We start from the raw sequence: 19699 nt of genomic DNA on the forward strand, positions 1-19699 counted from the left end.
GGGAATGCCATATTTTATGTCTTTTCTCCAGAAAGACTCACTTCTTGCCATTTCTTCTGCTTATTCTCTGAGACTGTGGGTGCTTAAGGAATTTGCTTCTCTACCCTGTCATCCAGTCTCTCCTTCCAGGGATGTCACTATGATGATAATTGTGCTACCTGGTTCAGGTAAATGGATTTTTCTTTGGGGGGAAGGCAATGCAGTTACTTTTTCAATCTCGTCTGTGTATATCTTTGTGTAGAGAACCGTGATTAAAACAATGGAATATGCATTGTAATTGAACCTCTCTTTTGGTAAGAGTGACCTTGTGCCGTACCTACAATTAACTATAGCAAGGATACAAGTGTGTCTGTAAATGACCAGGCTGAAGGTTAATTAATACACAAACAGCTGAAAATGGAGCAGTTTGTCTTTTAGGTAAGCCAAGGCATTTTACGATTCATAGATGGTTCTAAAAGTAAAGATGTGCAGTAGATAGATATCAACTGCAAAACCATCCCTTCTCTGTATATCATTTGAAGTTTGGCATCACTACAGACAAGTTTGTCACCTGTCCATATTCACATGTTCCTTTCTCATTTAAAAAATTTTTGTAATTTTTCTACTACTACCCAACTTACCTAGCCTTAAGATCTCTGAGACACTTTGGATCCTCTATTGTTTTTCCTATAATTCTGGTCACGTGCCAGGTCTTGTCCATCCTTCTGTTTAAAATCTATCTCATCTTGGCAGAGGACCTGTACTCCTTTCTGTTTAAACTCCACACCCCTGGGTCAAGACCCAGTGGGTTATTGCAATTATCTTCTGCTCATCTCCTTTCTTTGGTTCCTATTGCTTCAATCTATCCTGTGCTTGACATTATTAATAAGTTCAGTCCTCCCAGTATATTGTTTTCATCAAATTCTATGATCCAAGCTAAAAAAGAAAACCAAAACCAAAACAGTCTATTGGTTTCCTCAGAGGAAAAGTTCCAAACTTCTTGACCTAGTTTTTAAGTTTCCTTTAATCTGACTCCAATTTATCTCTTTTCACTCCTCATTTTACTTCTTTCACTTCTGTTTACATTGCCTCCCCAGTCCCCACTCTCCCGCCCCACCCTCCAGGCTGCTGTAATTCAAGTCCTACCTGTTCTTCAAGACACAACTCAAGTCTCATCCCATGATAAAGACTTCCTTGTCAATTTCAGCCCATACTGACCGGGCTCTTCTCTGAGCTCAGAGGATGTAGGATGTTGGATATTGGCATTGCCAGAGGCCTGAGCCTCTGTCCATTGGCTCTCTCTATAGTCATATGGTTCATACCCCTATCATGGTCTCCTCCACTATATGTGGGGACAGTATCACGTTTTCTATTCTTAGCATGGTGCCTGGCACACAGTGCTTGGCATAATGATGAAATGAAAATGAAGCCCACATCATTGGCAGCAGACCTGGACCAAGGCTTCAAGAGTTTTCCAGTTCATGTTGCTGTCTCAGTACAGCTCTTGTCTACAGAACTGTGTAGGTCTCTCCCTTGTGTGGTTATTTAATAATTCTTATGTTTAATCCTTCACTGATCTTGAAATGTCTTTTAAATGCCCCTTCTTCTCCATTTCCATTCTTCAAATATAAAGCTCACTTTTTCCTTTTCATTTGTATCCCCTCAAATCCTAAGTCATAACAGACCAACTGTTGTGAGCTAAATTAATAGGAAAAATTCTGGAGGCATCTGTTTATGGTTTATCTCTGAGTGAGAGCACAATCTTTGGAGGGAGCAAACCTGTATTGAATGCTGACCATAGCTGAGAGCTGGCATAGTTTTTTTCCTTCCAGATTCCATTTCTGGTATATTTTAATCTCAAATTTCCAGCTAAAACTGATTTTTGAGTGTTGTATGCTTTATACATTTCTACTGGGGGGATTGGCTCTTTCCCTTTTCCTCTCCACAAAGATGTTGAATTTCATCTGCTGTCTGCCTTCTAGTTTGGATACATATTCAAGGTGGCAATTAGACTAGTATCCCACACTCCTCACTCTGACATTTGAATTTTTGGGATTAAAAGTCACCTAAGGTTTTGGAAATGTGTCATATTTCAGGTGGCATGGTTTAGAGAATGTATTTTATGTCTTTTCCTGTAGAAAAGTCATTGTTTTTTTCCTGTTGGGCCAGGAGGCAAAACTGTGGGACTCAAATGTAAAACTTTTAATAGGCAATCGCTATCATTCCATATTCAATGCACAACCACAGGGTGCCTGGCACTTCCAGCGCTGCTGTAAATAACGGGCCCTTTACAACTGTACCTAAAATATACTTAGCTAATTTACTGGAGTGACAACTGCCATCTGTGCGGTGTTAGAGCACTTTAAAGTGGCCATCGTTCTGATTGTTTGACTTGTTAAAAAGCACAGAACAGTTTTCACCCTGAGGAGGTGAAGGGGGCAGGATTTGAGTCACTCACAAATTGTTTCAAGACTCTATTTCAGAAGGGAGGCCAGTTTTGATCTCACACCCTAAATTAACACTCCCAAACCTGTACATTTCCACTGTCACCTTGGAAGTGTTTTTTAAATGCCCCATCCAAGCCTCCCCACCAAAATGACTGCAAAATCCCTCTGGTTGCCTTTTCTGACGCTAGCTCCCCACCTTCCATTTTGTGTAGCATCTCCCTGCCATATTCATGGCTCTTAAACACCTCATTCATCATGTCAGTGACAGTGCTTTCTTACAGAAAGTTAGAATTTTTGGCTGCTTTCCCCATTCTTACAATCAGGTCTTTGTGAGTGTGTGGGTCTCCCGTCCTTCCCAACATCCCTTGCAGCCTGGGGCTTGGGAAACCTAGGAATTGGGAAAGGAAAAAAGCAAGAGGTTGAGTCAATGACCTTCCCCTAAAGTCTACTAGACCCTTATGCATTGCCTCTATAAAAGAATTAGCAATCATCTGTTACTGCATTCTCTTATCCACATCTTTCCATTTTATAAACGAGTGAACTCCACTTCAGAGCCTGTAGACAGTTGCCCAGGTTCACCTAGCTATTAACTGCAAGATGGCTCCACCCCAATCTATCATTTCTTCTCTTATTACTCTTCTGGGCTATAAAGGCCCTCCATGACTTTATCTCTCCTGCTAATCTTGAGTTCTTACAACTCGATAACTCAGCCTGCTCTTCTGATTAGGGCAGGTATTTACTGTCATGTGAAAATGAAAGTTCTGCCTCTGTGACTATGTTCTTAGCTTTTCTCTTGCCTGTAATACCATCCTCTCTTCCTTTGAACTATCTTAAGTTTTACTCCTTGTGTCATGTACTGGAAAGAATGTGGATTTTAGAATCAGGTATTTAATACTGTTTGAATGATGACAGACAAGTTAATGAGTTTGTTTTTTCAGAGTATGGTTGAGTTAACTGAGGAAACATGAGAGGCAGAGTTCAGTTCCTGGCACATGGTAGGACATCAGATGAGGTCTGTTTCCTTTCTTTTTTCCCACTTCAATGTCCATATAGTCCATGGTGCTTTTCCTGACAGTTCTATCATTCACTTTCTCAGGATTTCAACAGTGTCTCATTTCAGGCCATCGTTATAGTATGTTTTCTGATGTTTGTTCTCTGTGGTAATTATTGATATTGTCTGCAATTTGTTCCCTCTTCCCTGTAAGAGGTTATCCATCTCTATTTCATTGAGGTTGGGCTTGATCATGTGACTTGCCTTGGCCAATGGAGTGTGAACAAATGTGACATAGCCTATGTTCTTCTTAGAGAAACTGTTTCTGTCAGCTCTCTCTCTCATCCTTTCAGCTACAAAAATGGTGTGTTGCACACAGGAGCTGCTCCTTTAGCTTGAGTCCTAAAATGAGAAAACATGTGGTGCAGCAGTAGTTGAGGTAAAACATGAGCACTACATAGATGTTTACTATTGTAAGTCTCTGAGATTGTGGGCATTGTTAACACCGAAGATTCACTAATCAACTCCTGTTTTCTTTGTGTTAGTCTTGTTTCCCAAAGTAGTGTTAAATTTTTTAGTTCATAAGCTCAGGTGTTCAAAAAATTTAACAGGTTTTATTTCTATAGCAACTCTGCCTCCAAGCCCCTATTCTGCTGGATAAGTAAAAAGAAGAAGCAACCTCAGTTTTCCTTGGAACTCTTCCCCACAAATAACTCCCTAGGATTTGGCTACAGTTATGAGGGCCTGACACCCTGGGATCATGGGTTTTGTTCAGATGGCTACCATCCCTGTGGACGTGACCTCTTCAGGTCTGGTAGCTTTCTACAGCCATACTTGGGGCATAGGAGTCTTCAGCAGGGCTTCCCATGATCCAGCTGCAACCCATGACCACTACTCTCTTTCTGATTCAGAGTGCTGCCAATAAGTGAGGCCCCTGTACTTGAGACACACAGACCCTCTTCCTGTCTCCTCTCTTCCCCTAGGCAAGAGGCAACCCTTTCCAAACTTGGGGAGATCTCTCCTCTTTCAAGTTTCTACTAGAAATTCCATCTGTGCTCTTAAATCCTCTTCCCATAAAAATTGGAAAGCCTTGTAAGCTTCTCTTTTCCTGCCCTGCATCTATTTGCCCTGAGGCAAGGCACATAGAGCTGACTTAACCTATTTAATTTCAGTAGAAGAGAAAGGAAAAAAAATGGGGAACAAAAGTAAGTTAGTATTTCAAATTATTATCTAACCACATTTCCGATTTGGGATAGGGTTTCTCAACCTCAGCACTATTGAAATTTGGAGCTGAATAAATCTTTGTTGTGTGGAGTCTTCTGTACATTGTAGGATGTTTAGCAGCATCCCTGGCTTCTACCCAGTATATGCCAGTAACCTACCCCCATACCCTCCCTCCCCGCCCTTCCTGCTCCACCCCTTCCAGGGGGAGAGGCAAAATCATACCCAGTTGAGAACCACTCAATTGGGTGCATGGATTTGGTGCATGGTTTGAGTTATATATAACCTTTGCTTTCCCCAAGATTTAACAGAGGATTTAATTAATAAGGAGGCACTTAATAGATATTTTCTGATAGAAGGAATGAAGTAATAAATTTTATTTATATTTTGGTGGGGTGGGGGGGCTGCAGTTCCTCTTAAATAGGGAAGTGAAGGGAAACAAATGAGTTTGTCTTAAAAATATTTCTTTTCCGTCTTTTTGCAGGTATGCAATCTATATGGGTGAATGCTCAAACTAATTATTGTTACTGAGGAATTTTAATGAAATTCTGAATTCAGTCACTCAACCAGTGTGGTAATTAACAAAGAGTTGGTTGGGGAAGAACATTTATGAAAAGGAACAACAAAATAAATAATTTACATGCCAAAGAATATAATTCCTGGGAGGGCATGAGTCAGTTGTAGAGTTCTGCCAATGTCATAGTCCCAGAGTTTGCTGTGTGAGGGATTTGCAACAGTGAAGGATGAAAATGTGAATTGAAATCCCTTATGTTAATAAAGCTGCATATGTCATTGTGGTTCTAGTGTCTCTGAAGACTTTTCTACAATGAAAGGAGCTTTTCTTTGAACAGTGAGGTCTTTTGACACGAAGTTTCCTTAGCAGGGTAAGGATTTGACATTGGGCAAGAAAAGAGTTTATATATTCTTTGAGTGGGAGAGGTGAGTCCTGTATGTGGGTATATTAGGGTTGAGGGAGGCATTAAAGAAAAATTGTTATTTATGTTTTATGGGAAATTAATCCTACCTGCTTTCTGGGAAACAACAGTCACCCAATTATGAAGGCAAAAAGACTAGCTGGGGATTAGCATCACTTGTGTTGCATATGCTGCTTATTGCCTGTTTATAACAAAGTAGGTGCTTTTATCATAAGACACACAACAGATAGTCTGTTATCTCAAGCTTTTAGAAATTGATATATGCAAACACTTGGCAGAGCAGGTATCTTTGCAACCTTTCTTAATAATAACAGACTGCTGTTCAGCACCTGGGGTACAATTTAGCGGGTACATCTCATTTTGGCATATGTGTGAAAAGGAAAACCTTGTGTGGTAGGATTACTTTACCGATATGATATTTCGGAAATAGCTGAGATTTAAATTACCATGGGGCTGTATTATTAAAGTGAGAGATTTATTCAGTTTACACTACAAATCCCTGGAGAGATAAATGTGCTTATATTATGGTACAATCAGAAAGGTAAATAACAAGTCTGGACACCATTTTCTTTCAAGTAGTATTTTAGTTGTACAATGGTTTTTTAAGGATGAAAGCAGATAGAGGAGTGTTTAATCAGAATGTGAAATATTAAGCTCAGAAGGAACAAAGAATTGAAAAAGAAGCTTATTTTTTGGATAATAAGGTGTAATTTCTGACTTTAGAATAGTCTACTTTTAAATCTAAAACGTTACAAGAACCCCATACCAGATGTGGTATGTTGCTCATTTGGTGATTTACTGGTTCCTCTCCTTCCTGGTCATTCCTGCTGTCAGCAGGATCTCAGTACTGAGAGTATTTACCTTAAAAATGTTGTTATCCATACAACATGTCTCACACAGTCTCTTCTGACTTTCACTGCAGTCTAAGAGTTTTCAGACTTACCTTTCCTGGAGATCACTAATCTGAAAGCACCCCTTGCTTTCTTTCTCTGTGTTGTACCCATTACTTTCTTGAGATCAAGCCCTAGACCCTCTTTATTCTCAAAGTCTTCCTTAACATACATTGGTCAGTCTACTGATGACTTCCTTGCTGGTGTGGCCTCCACACATCATTTCAAAATTTGTTCCCACAGTGGGTTATATCAACATATTCCAAAATGTGTTGCAAGAGATAAAGCTCAGTGGAATATTAATAATAGACATCACATGATAAAAAGGGCCCATGTTAAAATAAGTTTGAAAATCCTAAATAGACAAAATTTTGCCCCCTTACCTGCTGTACATCACCAGAACTTCTCAATGATGTGAATTTCTAACACTTTACAGTGATGTGATTTTTTTCTTATAATATTTATCAACATCTCACAGAATTAGCATTACATAGACCAGGACAGACATTGGGAATGCTAAATTAGACTACATGACTAGATAGTCTATATGACTAGCTGGCTGTACACATGCTGAGAATGAAGTGGGCAACTGAGTTCAGAGGTAAAGAATAAAAGCTTTAGTGGAAAATTAGTGAGGGAACATTTATACAAAGATACCAGCCACTGGAGATGAAGACCAAATGGGCAGTAAGTCTGATCCATTTCCAGGTAGGCATTGAAGTTTAGTGGATAGGTTGGCAGATCCAGCGGCTTGCGGAATAGAGCAATGGCTTTGAAAGTGCTGTGCTAAAATTGTCAGAAAACCAAAATTGGAAAGAGATGGAAACCAGCATAATTATTCATAAGTGTAACATATCCTTATTGGTCACGGATTGCATCTGGATCATAGGCAGCCCTGATGCAGACTACCATGCCTCAAGCATGGCCATAGAGAGTCACCAGAACTGAAGGGGTCATGTCCATAGGGATGGTAGCCATCTGAACAAAACCTATGACCCTGGAGTGCTGGGCCTTCATAATAACTGTAGCCAAATCCTGGGAAGTTATCTGGCAGGGAGGGGATTCCAAGAAAAACTGAAGTTTCTTCTTTTTTTGCTTATCCAACAGAATAGAGGCTTGGAGGCAGAGTTGTTATAGAAATAAAATCTGTTAATTTTTTTTTATCACCTGAGTTTAAGAACTAAAAATGTTTAATGAGGTTACCAAGTAGTACCCGGCCAGCTAGCTCATGTTCAGAGTTTGGAGTGGAGAGGAAGAGGAATGGAGAAAACCAGATCCTCAAGACATTTGTGCAGATGTTGAAAAGCCTGGGTAATAGGTGGCCTTCCAGAGTGGTACTGTTCAGGAGTAGCCTGGGACCGGGGATATTCTCCTAATTTCCAAACCCCATTGCTAAGAGCAGGATGTGGGCTATTGACATATGGCCTGGTGACTTAGTAAGAGTACAAACATCTGGGGTTGGTTAGGAGTTGACAGTACTGTCCATGCCATGATGGAAACAAAGAGCAAATTCTTTCCTGCTTAATGACTTCTTGGGTTTCAGGAACAGAGAGCTCTGTTATAGTAGATAAACTCCACTTCCAACTTCTTTTCATTTGAGAAACACCTATCACATTTCTACAATCATTTATCTCCTTTATCTCCCTCTTGAATTAACTCCCACTCACATTCTTTTATTTCCAATCACTGTTCAAAGACAGGCAAATTGAAGTAGTTAAAAAAAAAATAAGGCAATTTGAGCCCTTTGGAACAGTTCCTTATTCTTCCTGCCAAGAATGCCCTATGTCCACAGCAGGAAGTTCAATTAGCAAATCCATGAATCAGGATTTTAATTATACATTTATCTGAAAGGAAAATGCTAGCTTCACTTCTACCCTATACCATACTTGTGGGAATCACAGCATGACATTGACTGAACCTGAGTCCCTGTGGTGAAATGTGAGATGGTGAAACGCAAACACGTTGGTGGAAATTCATTCACATTTGTACATGGGTGTTTCTGTATTTAGCAAGTAGCAAGAATTCTTGGTTGTATGAAAAAAATTAAAGTTGACTCTAGAAGGTTAAGAAATATCCTAATTAAGAAATTTGCTAATTATTATTCCCTGCTATGTCCATAGACTGTATTTGGTTTTAAGTCACGACTAAGCATCTGAATGGTTTCTTTTACTTCAACCTTATCTCTACTGTTATCTTGCTTAGATGATATGTTCTTTAGGGCTGGGGAATTCCTCCTTCTCCTCTTTCTCCCTCACTTCATTTTCCTCCTCCTTTACCCTCCTCCCTTGTGCTGCTTCTTTCCAGTGCAGCTCTTGAAACTAGAGGCTCCCAAATGCTCATTTAGTATTTTCCATTAATATTTTTAAGGGGAGATTTTCTTTCAGTACCTCTACCCTAACCTGAGTGGGAAGACTGGTAAAAGGATTGGCTATTGGGATATGTAAGCCCATCCTTTCAGAAGGTTGTACCCCCCCACTGTCCTGGATGAGGAAAGAGAAACACTATTTGTCTGCTAGTATCTTAGGAGATTTTTTTGACCACATGAACTCAACCAACTATCAATGGCTGGAGGTAGTTGAGAGAGAGAGAGAGAGAGAGAGAGAGAGAGATTGCTGCTTTGAAAAAGGTCTAAGCACCAGACTTACAATAATTCCCCAAATCCTCTCCAAAAGCCAACAGATCCATCCTTCTCATGAGATTGCTGAAGTATGCTTGCTGTCCACAACTCTGTGATTGTATATATGGCAACCTTGACCTTTGATCTTCTGGGGGCTAATCTTGTTTTTAAAGAGTTTGAAACCATAACCAGACTCCTTGGCCCCCCATATGAAATCTATAAAGTATTAAATTTTTTATTTTATATTTCAGGGGGAAACTGACATTCTTTTCCTTTCCCTCCTATACCTGTTCACAGAGGAAATTTAACTGGTCTCAAGGTTTACAGGCATATTTGTTTGACTCAGGGAAGAAAAGAAAGAAAGGAAAGCCACCCTGCTTTAAGTTGTTCCCTAGCAGTAAAGCAGTAAAGGGGGACCAAAGAGTGAATGTTTTCTGCTCCCGCTGGTTTCACTGCTAATTTTATCCTAATATGACACATAACATCATACTTCCACACTGGTTAAACATACCTATGATAGAAAAGAACTTGTGGGGCAAGGAGGAATTAGAACTCTCTTAAAAAGAGATTGACCTCACTGACTGACCTCAGTGAGCTAAACAGCACCACCAAGTGGAGACCAGAGACACTTACCCCAAGACCCTGCTCCCCTGTGCCATGGAGATGCATCTCTATAGGACAAGTTTGCCTGAGAATCAACACAACTGACCCCTCCCCCAGAAAACCAGCACAGAGCCTTGGAAAGCGCCAAGTCTACTGATCATAGAGTGCTGCAAAAGTCACCTCTAGAGGAAATAAGATCTGGCTTCATTTTAATTTTAATTTTTAATTTTTAAGTTAAAAAATTTTTTTTAAAGTTAAATTTTCATTTATTATTTTTTGGATCTAGCTTCTTTTAACAAGCAGACCAAAACACACCTAGGATCTAGCTTTTTTTTTTCCTGGAAAAAATGAAAAGATGGAGGAATTCACCCTAAAACAAAGAACAGGAAGAAGTTATGGCCAGGGATTTAATCAATACAGATATAAGTAAGATGTCTGAACTAGAATTTAAAACAACAATTAGAATGCTAGCTGGGCTTGAGAAAAGCATAGAAGACACTAGATAAAAGAACTAAAATCTAGGGGCACTTGGGTGGCTCAGTCGGTTGAGCATCTGACTTCAGCTCAGGTCATGATCTCATGGTTTGTGAGTTTGAGCCCCACGTCAGGCTCTGTGCTGACAGCTGGGAGCCTGGAGCCTACTTCTGATTCTGTGTCTCCCTCTCTCTCTGCCCCTCCCCCACTCATGCTCTGTCTCTCTCTGTCAAAAATAAAATAAACATTAGAAAAAATTAAAAAAAAAAAGAACTAAAATCTAGTCAGGCTGAAATAAAAAAAAATGCTATAACTGAGATGCAAACCCAAAGTGATGCCATGAAAATGAGGATGGATGAATCAGAGGAATGAGTCAGTGATATATAGAAGATAAAATTATGGAAAATAATGAAGGTGAAAAGAAGAGGGAAAGGAAGGTATTGGATCATGAAGGTAGACCTAGGGAACCAGTGACTCCTTAAAACTTAATAACATTCATATTATAGGAGTTCCAGAAGATGAAGAAAGAGAAAAAGGGACAGAAAGTTTCTTTGAGCAAATTATAGCTGAAAACTTATTTAATCTGGGGAAGAATACAGACATCAAAATCCAAAAAGCACAGAGAACTCCTATTAGATTCAACAAAAGCTGGTCATCACCATGACATATCATAATCAAATTCACAAAATATACAGACAAGGAAAGAATCCTGAAAGCATCAAGGGGAAAAAAATTTCTTAACCTACAATGGAAGATAGATCAAGTTCACAGTGGATCTGTCCACAAAAACTTGGCAAGCTAGAAGGGAATGGCAGGATATATTCAACATGCTGAATGGGAAAAATATGCAGCCAAGAATACTTTATCCAGCAAGATTGTCATTCAGAGTAGAAGAAGGAGAGATAAAGAGTTTCCCAGACAAACAAAAACTAAAGGAAGTTTGTGATAAGCCCTGCAAGAAATATTAAAGTGAACTCTTTGAGTGGGGAAAAACAGACCAAAAGCAAAAAAGACTAGAAGGAACAGAGAACATCACCAGAAGCACCAACTCTGTAGGTAGCACGATGACACTAAATTCATATCTTTTAATAATTACTATGAAATAAATCGGGTAAATGTTCCAATCAAAAGACATAGGATATCAGAATGGATAAAAAAACAAGACCCATCCAAATGCTGCTTTAACAGACTCATTTTTGACCTATAGACATCTGCAGATTGAAAGTGAGAGGATGGAGAACCATCTATCATGCTAATAAACTTCAAAAGAAAGCTGGAATAGCCATACTTCTATCAGATAAACTAGGTTTTAAACCAAAGACCATAACAAGAGATGAAGAAGGGTGTTATATCATAATTAAGGGGCCTATCCATCAAGAAGACCTAACAGCGGTGCCTGGGTATCTCAGTCAGTTAAGTGTCTGACTTTGGCTCAGGTCATAAGCTCGTGGTTCATGGGTTCAAGTCCTGTGTTGGTCTCTGTGCTGACAGCCCAGAGCCTGGAGCCTGTTTCAGATTCTGTGTCTCTCCCTTTCTCTGCCCCTCCCCTGCTCATGGTCTGTTTCTCTCCCTCAAAAATAATAAACATTAAACAATTTTTTAAAAAGAAAAGATCTAACATTTATAAATATTTATGCCCCTGACTTGGAACAACCCAAATATATAAAATAACAAATGTAAAGAAACTCATTGATAATAATATAGTAATAGTGGGGGGCTTTAATACCCCACTTACAACAATGGAAAGATCATCTAAGCAGAAAATCCAGAAGGAAGCAATGGCTTGGAATGACACACCGGAGCAGATGGACTTAACAGATATATTCAGAACATTTCATCCTAAAGCAGCAGAATACACATTCTTCTCAAGTACACATGGAACATTCTCCAGAGTAGATCTCATACTGGGTCACAAATCAGTCCTCAACATGTACAAAAAGATTGAGATCATACCATGCATATTTTCAGACCACATGCTGTGAAACTTGAAGTCAACCACAAGAGAAAATTTGAAAAGACCACAAATACATGGAGGTTAAATAATAACCTACTAAACAATGAATGGATTAACCAGGAAATTAAAAAAGAAATAAAGTACATGGAAGCAAATGAAAATGAAAACACAACAGTCCAAAACCTTTGGGATACAGCAAAGGTAGTCTTAAGGGGGAAGTTATATTGTTATATAGACCTACCTCAAGAAGTAAGACAAGTCTCAAATATACAACCTAACATTACACCTAAAGGAGCTAGAAAAGGAACAGCAAATAAAGCCTATCTCCAGCAGAAGAAGGGAAATAATAAAGATTAGAGCAGAAATAAATGATACAGAAACAAACAAAACCTGATCTGATCATAGAACAGATCAATGAAACTAAGAGCTGATTCTTTGAAAGAATTAATAAAACTGATACCCCCCCCCCCAGCCTAGACTTATCAAAAAGAAAGGAGGGGGTGCCTGGGTGGCTCAGTTCGTTAAGTATTCAACTTCAGGTCATGATCTCGCAGTTTGTGACTTTGAGCCTCACCTTGGGCTCTGTGCTAACAGCTTAGAGCCCAGAGCTTGCTTTGTATTCTGTGTCTCCCTCTCTCTCTGCTCCTTCCCTGCTTTCTCTCTCTCTCTCTCAAAAATAAACAAACATTAAAAAAAGTAAAAAAAAGAGAAAGGACTGAAATAAAAGAGGAGAGATCAGAACCAACACCACAGAAATACAAATAATTATAAGAGAATGTTATGAAAAATTATATGCCAACAAACTGGGCAATCTGGAAGCAATGGACAAATTCCTAGAAATATACTAACTACCAAAACTGAAGTAGGAAGAAATACAAAGTTTGAGCAGACCCATAACCCACAAAGAAATTGAATCAGCAATAAAAAATCTCCCAACAAATAAGTCCAGGGCCAGATGGCTGTCCAGAGGAATTCTACCAGACACTTAAGGAAGGATTAATACCTATTTCTCAAATTGTTGCAAAAAATAGAAATGGAAGGAAAACTTCCAAACTCCTTAAATGCAGATAGCATTATCTTGATTCTAAAACCAGACAAACACCCCACTAAAGAGGAGAATTACAGGCCAATATCCCTGATAAATGTGGATACAAAAATTCTCAACAATATACTAGCAAATTGAATCCAACAGTACATTAAAAGAATTTGGGGCATCTGGGTGGCTCAGTCAGTTAAACTTCTGACTTTGGCTCATGATCTCACGATTTGTGAGTTTGAGTACTGCGTCAGGCTCTGTGCTGAAAGCTCAGAGCTTGGAGCCTCCTTCAGATTCTGTGTCTCTCTCTCTCTCTGCCCCTTCCCTGCTCTCGCTCTATCTCTTGCTTTCAAAAATAAATAAACATTAAAAGAAATGAAAGAATTATTCACCATGATCAAGTAGGATTTATCCCCGAGCTTCAGGGGTGGTTAATATTCACAAATCAATCAACATGATACACCACATAAATAGAAGAAAGGATCAGAACCATATGATCCTCTCAACAGATACAGAAAAAGCATTTGACAAAGTATAGCTTCCATTCTTGATAAAAATCCTTATCAAAGAAGGGATAGATGGAAAATACCTCAACATCATAACGGCCATATACAAAAGACCCACAGCTAATATCCTCAATGGGGAAAAACTGAGAGCTTTTCCTCTATGATCAGGAAAAATACAGGGATGTCTACTCTCACCATTAGTATTTGACATAATATTGGAAGTCCTAGCCTCAGCAATCAGACAACAAAAAGAAATGAAAGGCATCCAAATGGGCAAGGAAGAAATCAAACGTTCACTATTTGTACATGACATGATAGTCTATGTAGCAAACCCTGAAGACTCCACCAAAAAATTGCTAGAACTAATACGTGAATTCAGCCAAGTCACTAGATATAAAATCAACATACAGAAGTCTGTTGATTTCTATACACAAATAATGAAGCCGTGAAAAAAGAAATCAAGGAACCAATCCCATTTACCACTGCACCTGAATGCATAAGATACCTAGGCATAAGCTTAACCAAAGAAGTCAACGATTGGGGCACCTGGGTGGCTCAGTCGGTTGAGTGTCCGACTTCAGCTCAGGTCATGATCTCATGGTTCATGAGTTCAAGCCCTGAATTGGACTTTCTGCTGTCAGCACAGAATCTGCTTCTGATACTCTATCCCCCTTTCTCTGCCCCTCCCCTGATCATGCTCTCTCTCTCTTAAAAATAAATAAACATTAAAAAAAGAAGTAAAAGATCTGTACTCTGAAAACTATAGAATACTTATGAAAGAAATTGAAGAAGACACAAAGAAATGGGAAAACATTCCATTGGAAGAACAAGCATTGTTAAAATGTCTATTCTATCCAAAGCAATGTATACATTTAATGAAATCCCTATCAAAGTACCACCAGCATTTTTCACAGAGCTAGAACAAACAATCCTAAAATTTGTGTGGAAGCACAAAAGATCCCCAACAGCCAAAACAATCCTGGAAAAGAAAAACAAAGCTGGAGGCATCACAATTCTGGACTTCAAACTATATTACAAAGCAGACACACTGATCAATGGAACAGAAAGAAAACCCAGAAATGGACCCACAACTGTATGGTCAACTAATCTTCAAATAAAGCAGGAAAGAACATCCAATGGAAAGAAGACAGTCTCTTTAACAAATGGTTTTTGTGAAAACGGGCGACAACGTGCAGAAGAATGAAGCTGAACCACTTTCTTACACCATACACAAAAATAAATTCAAAACGGACAAAAGACCTAAATGTGAGACAGGAAACCATCAAAATCCTTGAGGAGAACACAGGCAGCAATTTCTTTGACCTTGGCCATAGCAACTTCTTACTAGATACATCTCTGGAGGCAAGGGAAACAAAAGCATAAATGAATTATTGGGACTTTATCAAGATAAAGCGCTTCTGCACAGAGAAGGAAACAATCAACAAAACTAAAAGGCAGCCTATAGAAGGGGAGAAGATATTTGCAAATGATCTATCTGATGAAGGGTTAGTATACAAAATCTATAAAGAACTTACCAAATTCAATGCTCAAAAAACAAATAACCCAGTTAAGAAATGGGCAGAAGACATGAACAGACATTTTTGCAAAGAAGGCATCCAGATGGCTAACAGACACATGAAAAGATGCTCAACATCACTCATCATGGAAATATGAATAAAAACCATGAAGAGATACTGTCATGGTATCAGAATGGCTAAAATTAACAACATAAGAAACAACAGGTGTTGGCAAGGATACAGAGAAAGGGGAACCCTCTTGCACTGTTGGTGGGCATGCAAACTGGTACAGCCATTCTGGAAAACAATATGGAAGTTCCTCAAAAAGTTAAAAATAGAACTACTCTATAATACAGCAATTGCACTACTAGGTATCTACCCAAGGGATACAAAAATAGAGACCTGAAGGGGTACATGCACCTCGGTGTTAATAGCAGCATTATCTACAATAGTCAAACTTTGGAGAGAGCCAAATGTCCATCGACTGATGAATGGGTAAAGAAGAGGTGGTATATACACACCATGGAATATTAGCTATCAGAAAGAACAAAGTCTTGTCATTTGCAAGGATGTGGTGGAGATAGAGTGTATTATGCTAACTGAAATAAGTCAGTCAGAGAAAGACAAATACCATATGATTTCACTCATATGTGGAATTTAAGAAACAAAACAGATGAACATATAGGAGGGGAAAAAAAGAGAGAGGGAAGCAAACCATAAGACACTCTTCATATAAGAGAACAAACTGGGTTGATGGAGGGAGGTGGGTGCGGAATGTGCTAGATGGGTGATGGCATTAAGGAGGGCACTTGTTGTGATGGACACTGGGTTTTGTTTGTAAGTGATGAATCACTGATTTCTACTCCTGAAACCTATATTTCCCTGTATATTACTTAGCTAGCATTTAAATAAAAATTGAAAAGAAAAAAACAGTATATAATTAAGGCCTATATTTTGAATTGAGCTAGTAAAATATGATCCTGTTCTGAGAAGAAAAAAAGTATGAGTCTGAGATTTTTACACTGGGAAAAAAAATATAGGAATCACAAAGTAATTCTAGATGCAGCTCTGGGCTAAGATTTATTCAAGACATTGTGAATTTTTAGGCCATTTCTACTAAGACCATTCAATCTAGGCTGTAAGAATAAATACTGAGAAGGAGAAAAAGAGTTTTGGAGTTGGGTCATAGACATTACCTTCTAATTTTTTTCCTTGTGTACCTCTAAAGGATTTTGAAAAATGGAGTATTCCTTCCCACATTTTAAAGCTAACTCCTAAAATTTTTAATGTAAATTTAAGTAAATGCAAAGAGGTACCTTACCACCTGTATATATGGAAATTTCAAAATAAAACTGTTGCATTCCTTGTAGTTTATTGCATTTCTGTTAAATGTATTCAGTACATTAAAGGGTCTAAAGGCCACAGCAATTTACAATGAAGTTGGATTTATCTTAATGTATTTCTCTCACCGTAAGTCTCAAAGTGTTACTGTTTTTTCTGTGTAGAGTTATTATTACAGCTGGGGTAATTATTAAATATAAAAAGTAGAATTTATTAGAAATGTATCACATAATGAGACAGACATTTTAAAAATTGGTTTTTATGTTTGTGGATTACTTTTGCTAAAATGAAACAGAGTTAGCATCAATATTAAATCTATTTTTCCCTTTTTATATTTGTAAGTATTTGAAACCTTGTTCATAAATGAATAAATGGAAAGTTGGTTATTGCAGTGTCAGTCAATTTTTGGAATACTTTCAAGTTAAATGCCAAGAAATCAACTAGTGGTCTTTCATTAGAATAGGGAAAGAAAAGTTTTTATCATGAACTGTTTCACTTAGTTTTTATTTAACTAGATTGAAAGCAGTGAATTGGAAGCCATCTGATTTACAGAAGGATACGTAGCCCAGTAGAGAGTCACTCACGTTCTCAGCAGCATTTTGAATTGTCTCTTTGTAGCCTGTGGTTTCTACATTGCAAGGTCATGCACTGATGGGAGATCTAGCTTGGGTGAGGTCTGCCTTTCACAGAATAGGAAAAAGTAAAGGGGCTTCTGTGAAAGGGGAGGAGGGAACAGAGAATCCTCATGGTGCCCTAAGTGTATTTGTTCTCAGGAAGATCACTTTTAGGAAAGAGCTCTATGGTATTTGAGGATCTTGAAATTGACTCCTCCAGGACTGCCTGAGAGCCCAAGAGAGAGTTTTTGCTTACATACACCCCAATTAGAGAACCACACATTTAGGAATGATGTGTAAATATGCTTACACTATTAGAAATGGACCCTTTGAATAAAACCTCAAGCATTTAGAATCATTTAACCTGTGAGAAAACAAAAGAAGGGAAAGAAAGGTAAAAGGATAGAGCCTAGGTGGGTAGTTGGTAAGCAGTTCCTCTGTATTTCATTGAAAACATGATAAGAATCAACATAATGGATTTAGACCAGGGTCCAAAAGGGTTCTACTATTGGGATGTACCATCAATCTTTTTTTTTTTTTTTTTTTATTAAAAAAAAATTTTTTTTTTTCAACGTTTATTTATTTTTGGGACAGAGAGAGACAGAGCATGAACAGGGGAGGGGCAGAGAGAGAGGGAGACACAGAATCGGAAACAGGCTCCAGTCTCTGAGCCATCAGCCCAGAGCCTGATGCGGGGCTCGAACTCACGGACCGCGAGATCGTGACCTGGCTGAAGTCGGACGCTTAACCGACTGCGCCACCTAGGCACCCCACCATCAATCTTTTTTAAGAAAGCTGTAACCTGGTTTAATAATAAAATTTTCAAGCTTTGGGAGAATGCTAGTAATATATTTTCTCTGCTTGATCAAAGATGGGGCAGGAAAAAAGCACAAATAGAGTGAAAATTATTTGCAATAAATGTTACTTGATTTGACTATTTGAGAGAGGAGTTACTGATTGATTGTAGAAATATAGTGAGCTCTGTTGTTAGGTAAAATTTTGCTTTGGCCATTTACTGGCTGTGTAACCCTAGGAGGTTATTAACAGCCTCCAAGTCTCAGTTTCTTTATCTGTAAAGCAAGACCTGCTTCATAGGAGAATGAGAACTAAATGAGATAATATAATATAATTGAATGTAAACTGTTTTGTAAGCTGCTGGCACGTAATAATTGCTCAATCAATAATAACAATTTGCCAAAAACTGGAGGGTTTAGTGAAAAATCTTCACTCATTAAAGATGTCTGACTCTTGTTTTTAAAGTTTATTTATTTCGAGAGAGAGAGAGCATGAGTGGGGGAGGGGGGAGAGAGAGAGAGAGAGAGAGAGAGAGAGAGAGAGAGAATCCCAAGCAGGTTCTGTGCTGTCAGCATGGAGCCTGATGCAGGGCTTGAACCCACGAACCATGAGATTACCATCTGAACCAAAACTAAGAGTGGGATGCTTAACCCACTGAGCCACTCAGGTGCCCCAAGAAGTCTGACTTTTCACAGCCTTTGATAGCCTCTAAATTTTCCACTTCTTATTCAGCTGTCAATTATCTGACAATTTCTTTGTGTGTAGGGGTGGATGTCACGTCCCTGATATAAGAGGCAGTATTGAAATGCATAGTAACAATTCAGTGAACCTTTCAGTCCCTTTATTGTGGCAAATGATTTAGTATAGTGGAAACAATTGGTGATTGAGAGTTTCTGGTTCTTGTCTTTGGTACTGCCACTAACCAGCAAAGGGTCATGGACAGATTATCGGACTTCAGTGCCATTTGTTATGAAATAAGGCTGCTGATAAAGGGATAATATCCAAAATATATAAAGAATTTATAAAAACCAACACAAAAAACACCAAACAATCTGATTTAAAGATGGGCAGAAGACATGAATAGACAGTTCTCCAAAGAAGACATACAGATGGCCAACGGACACATGAAAAGATGCTCAACATCACTTACCATCACAAATCAAAACCATAATGAGTATCACCTCACACCTGTCAGAGTAGCTAACATAAAAAAATATAAGAAGCAACAAATGTTGGAGAGGATGTAGAGAAAAAACCTTTGTGCACTGCTGGTGGGAATGTAAACAAGTGCAGCCACTGTGGAAAACAGTATGAAAGTTTTGAAAAAACTAAAAACAGAATTACTACATGGTATATTAGGTATCTATCCAAAAAAATGAAAACACTAATTTGAAAAGAAGAAATGTACCTCTATATTTATTGCAGCATTATTTACAATAGTAAAATTATGGAAGCAGCCCAAATATCCACTGATAGATAAATGGATAAAGAAGAAGTGGTATATATGTTTTAAGGGAACATTACTCAGTCATAAAAAAGAATAAAATCTTGCCATTTGCAACAATATGGATGGATCTAGAGGGTATAATGTGAAGCAAAATAGGTCAGTCAGAGAAAGACAAATACCATATGATTTAACTCGTACATGATATTTAAGAAACAAAACAAATGAACGAAGGAAAAAAGGAGACAAACCAAAAAATAGGCCTTTAACTATAGAGAAAAAACTGATGTTACCAGAGGGGAGATGGGTGGGGGGAATGGGTGAAATAGGTGAAA

Source organism: Lynx rufus, unplaced genomic scaffold (genome assembly GCF_022079265.1).
Source record: "Lynx rufus isolate CCGP_SWC_20201006 ecotype Redwood Valley unplaced genomic scaffold, mLynRuf1.p SCAF_17, whole genome shotgun sequence".
In the NCBI taxonomy this organism is placed as follows: domain Eukaryota; kingdom Metazoa; phylum Chordata; class Mammalia; order Carnivora; family Felidae; genus Lynx; species Lynx rufus.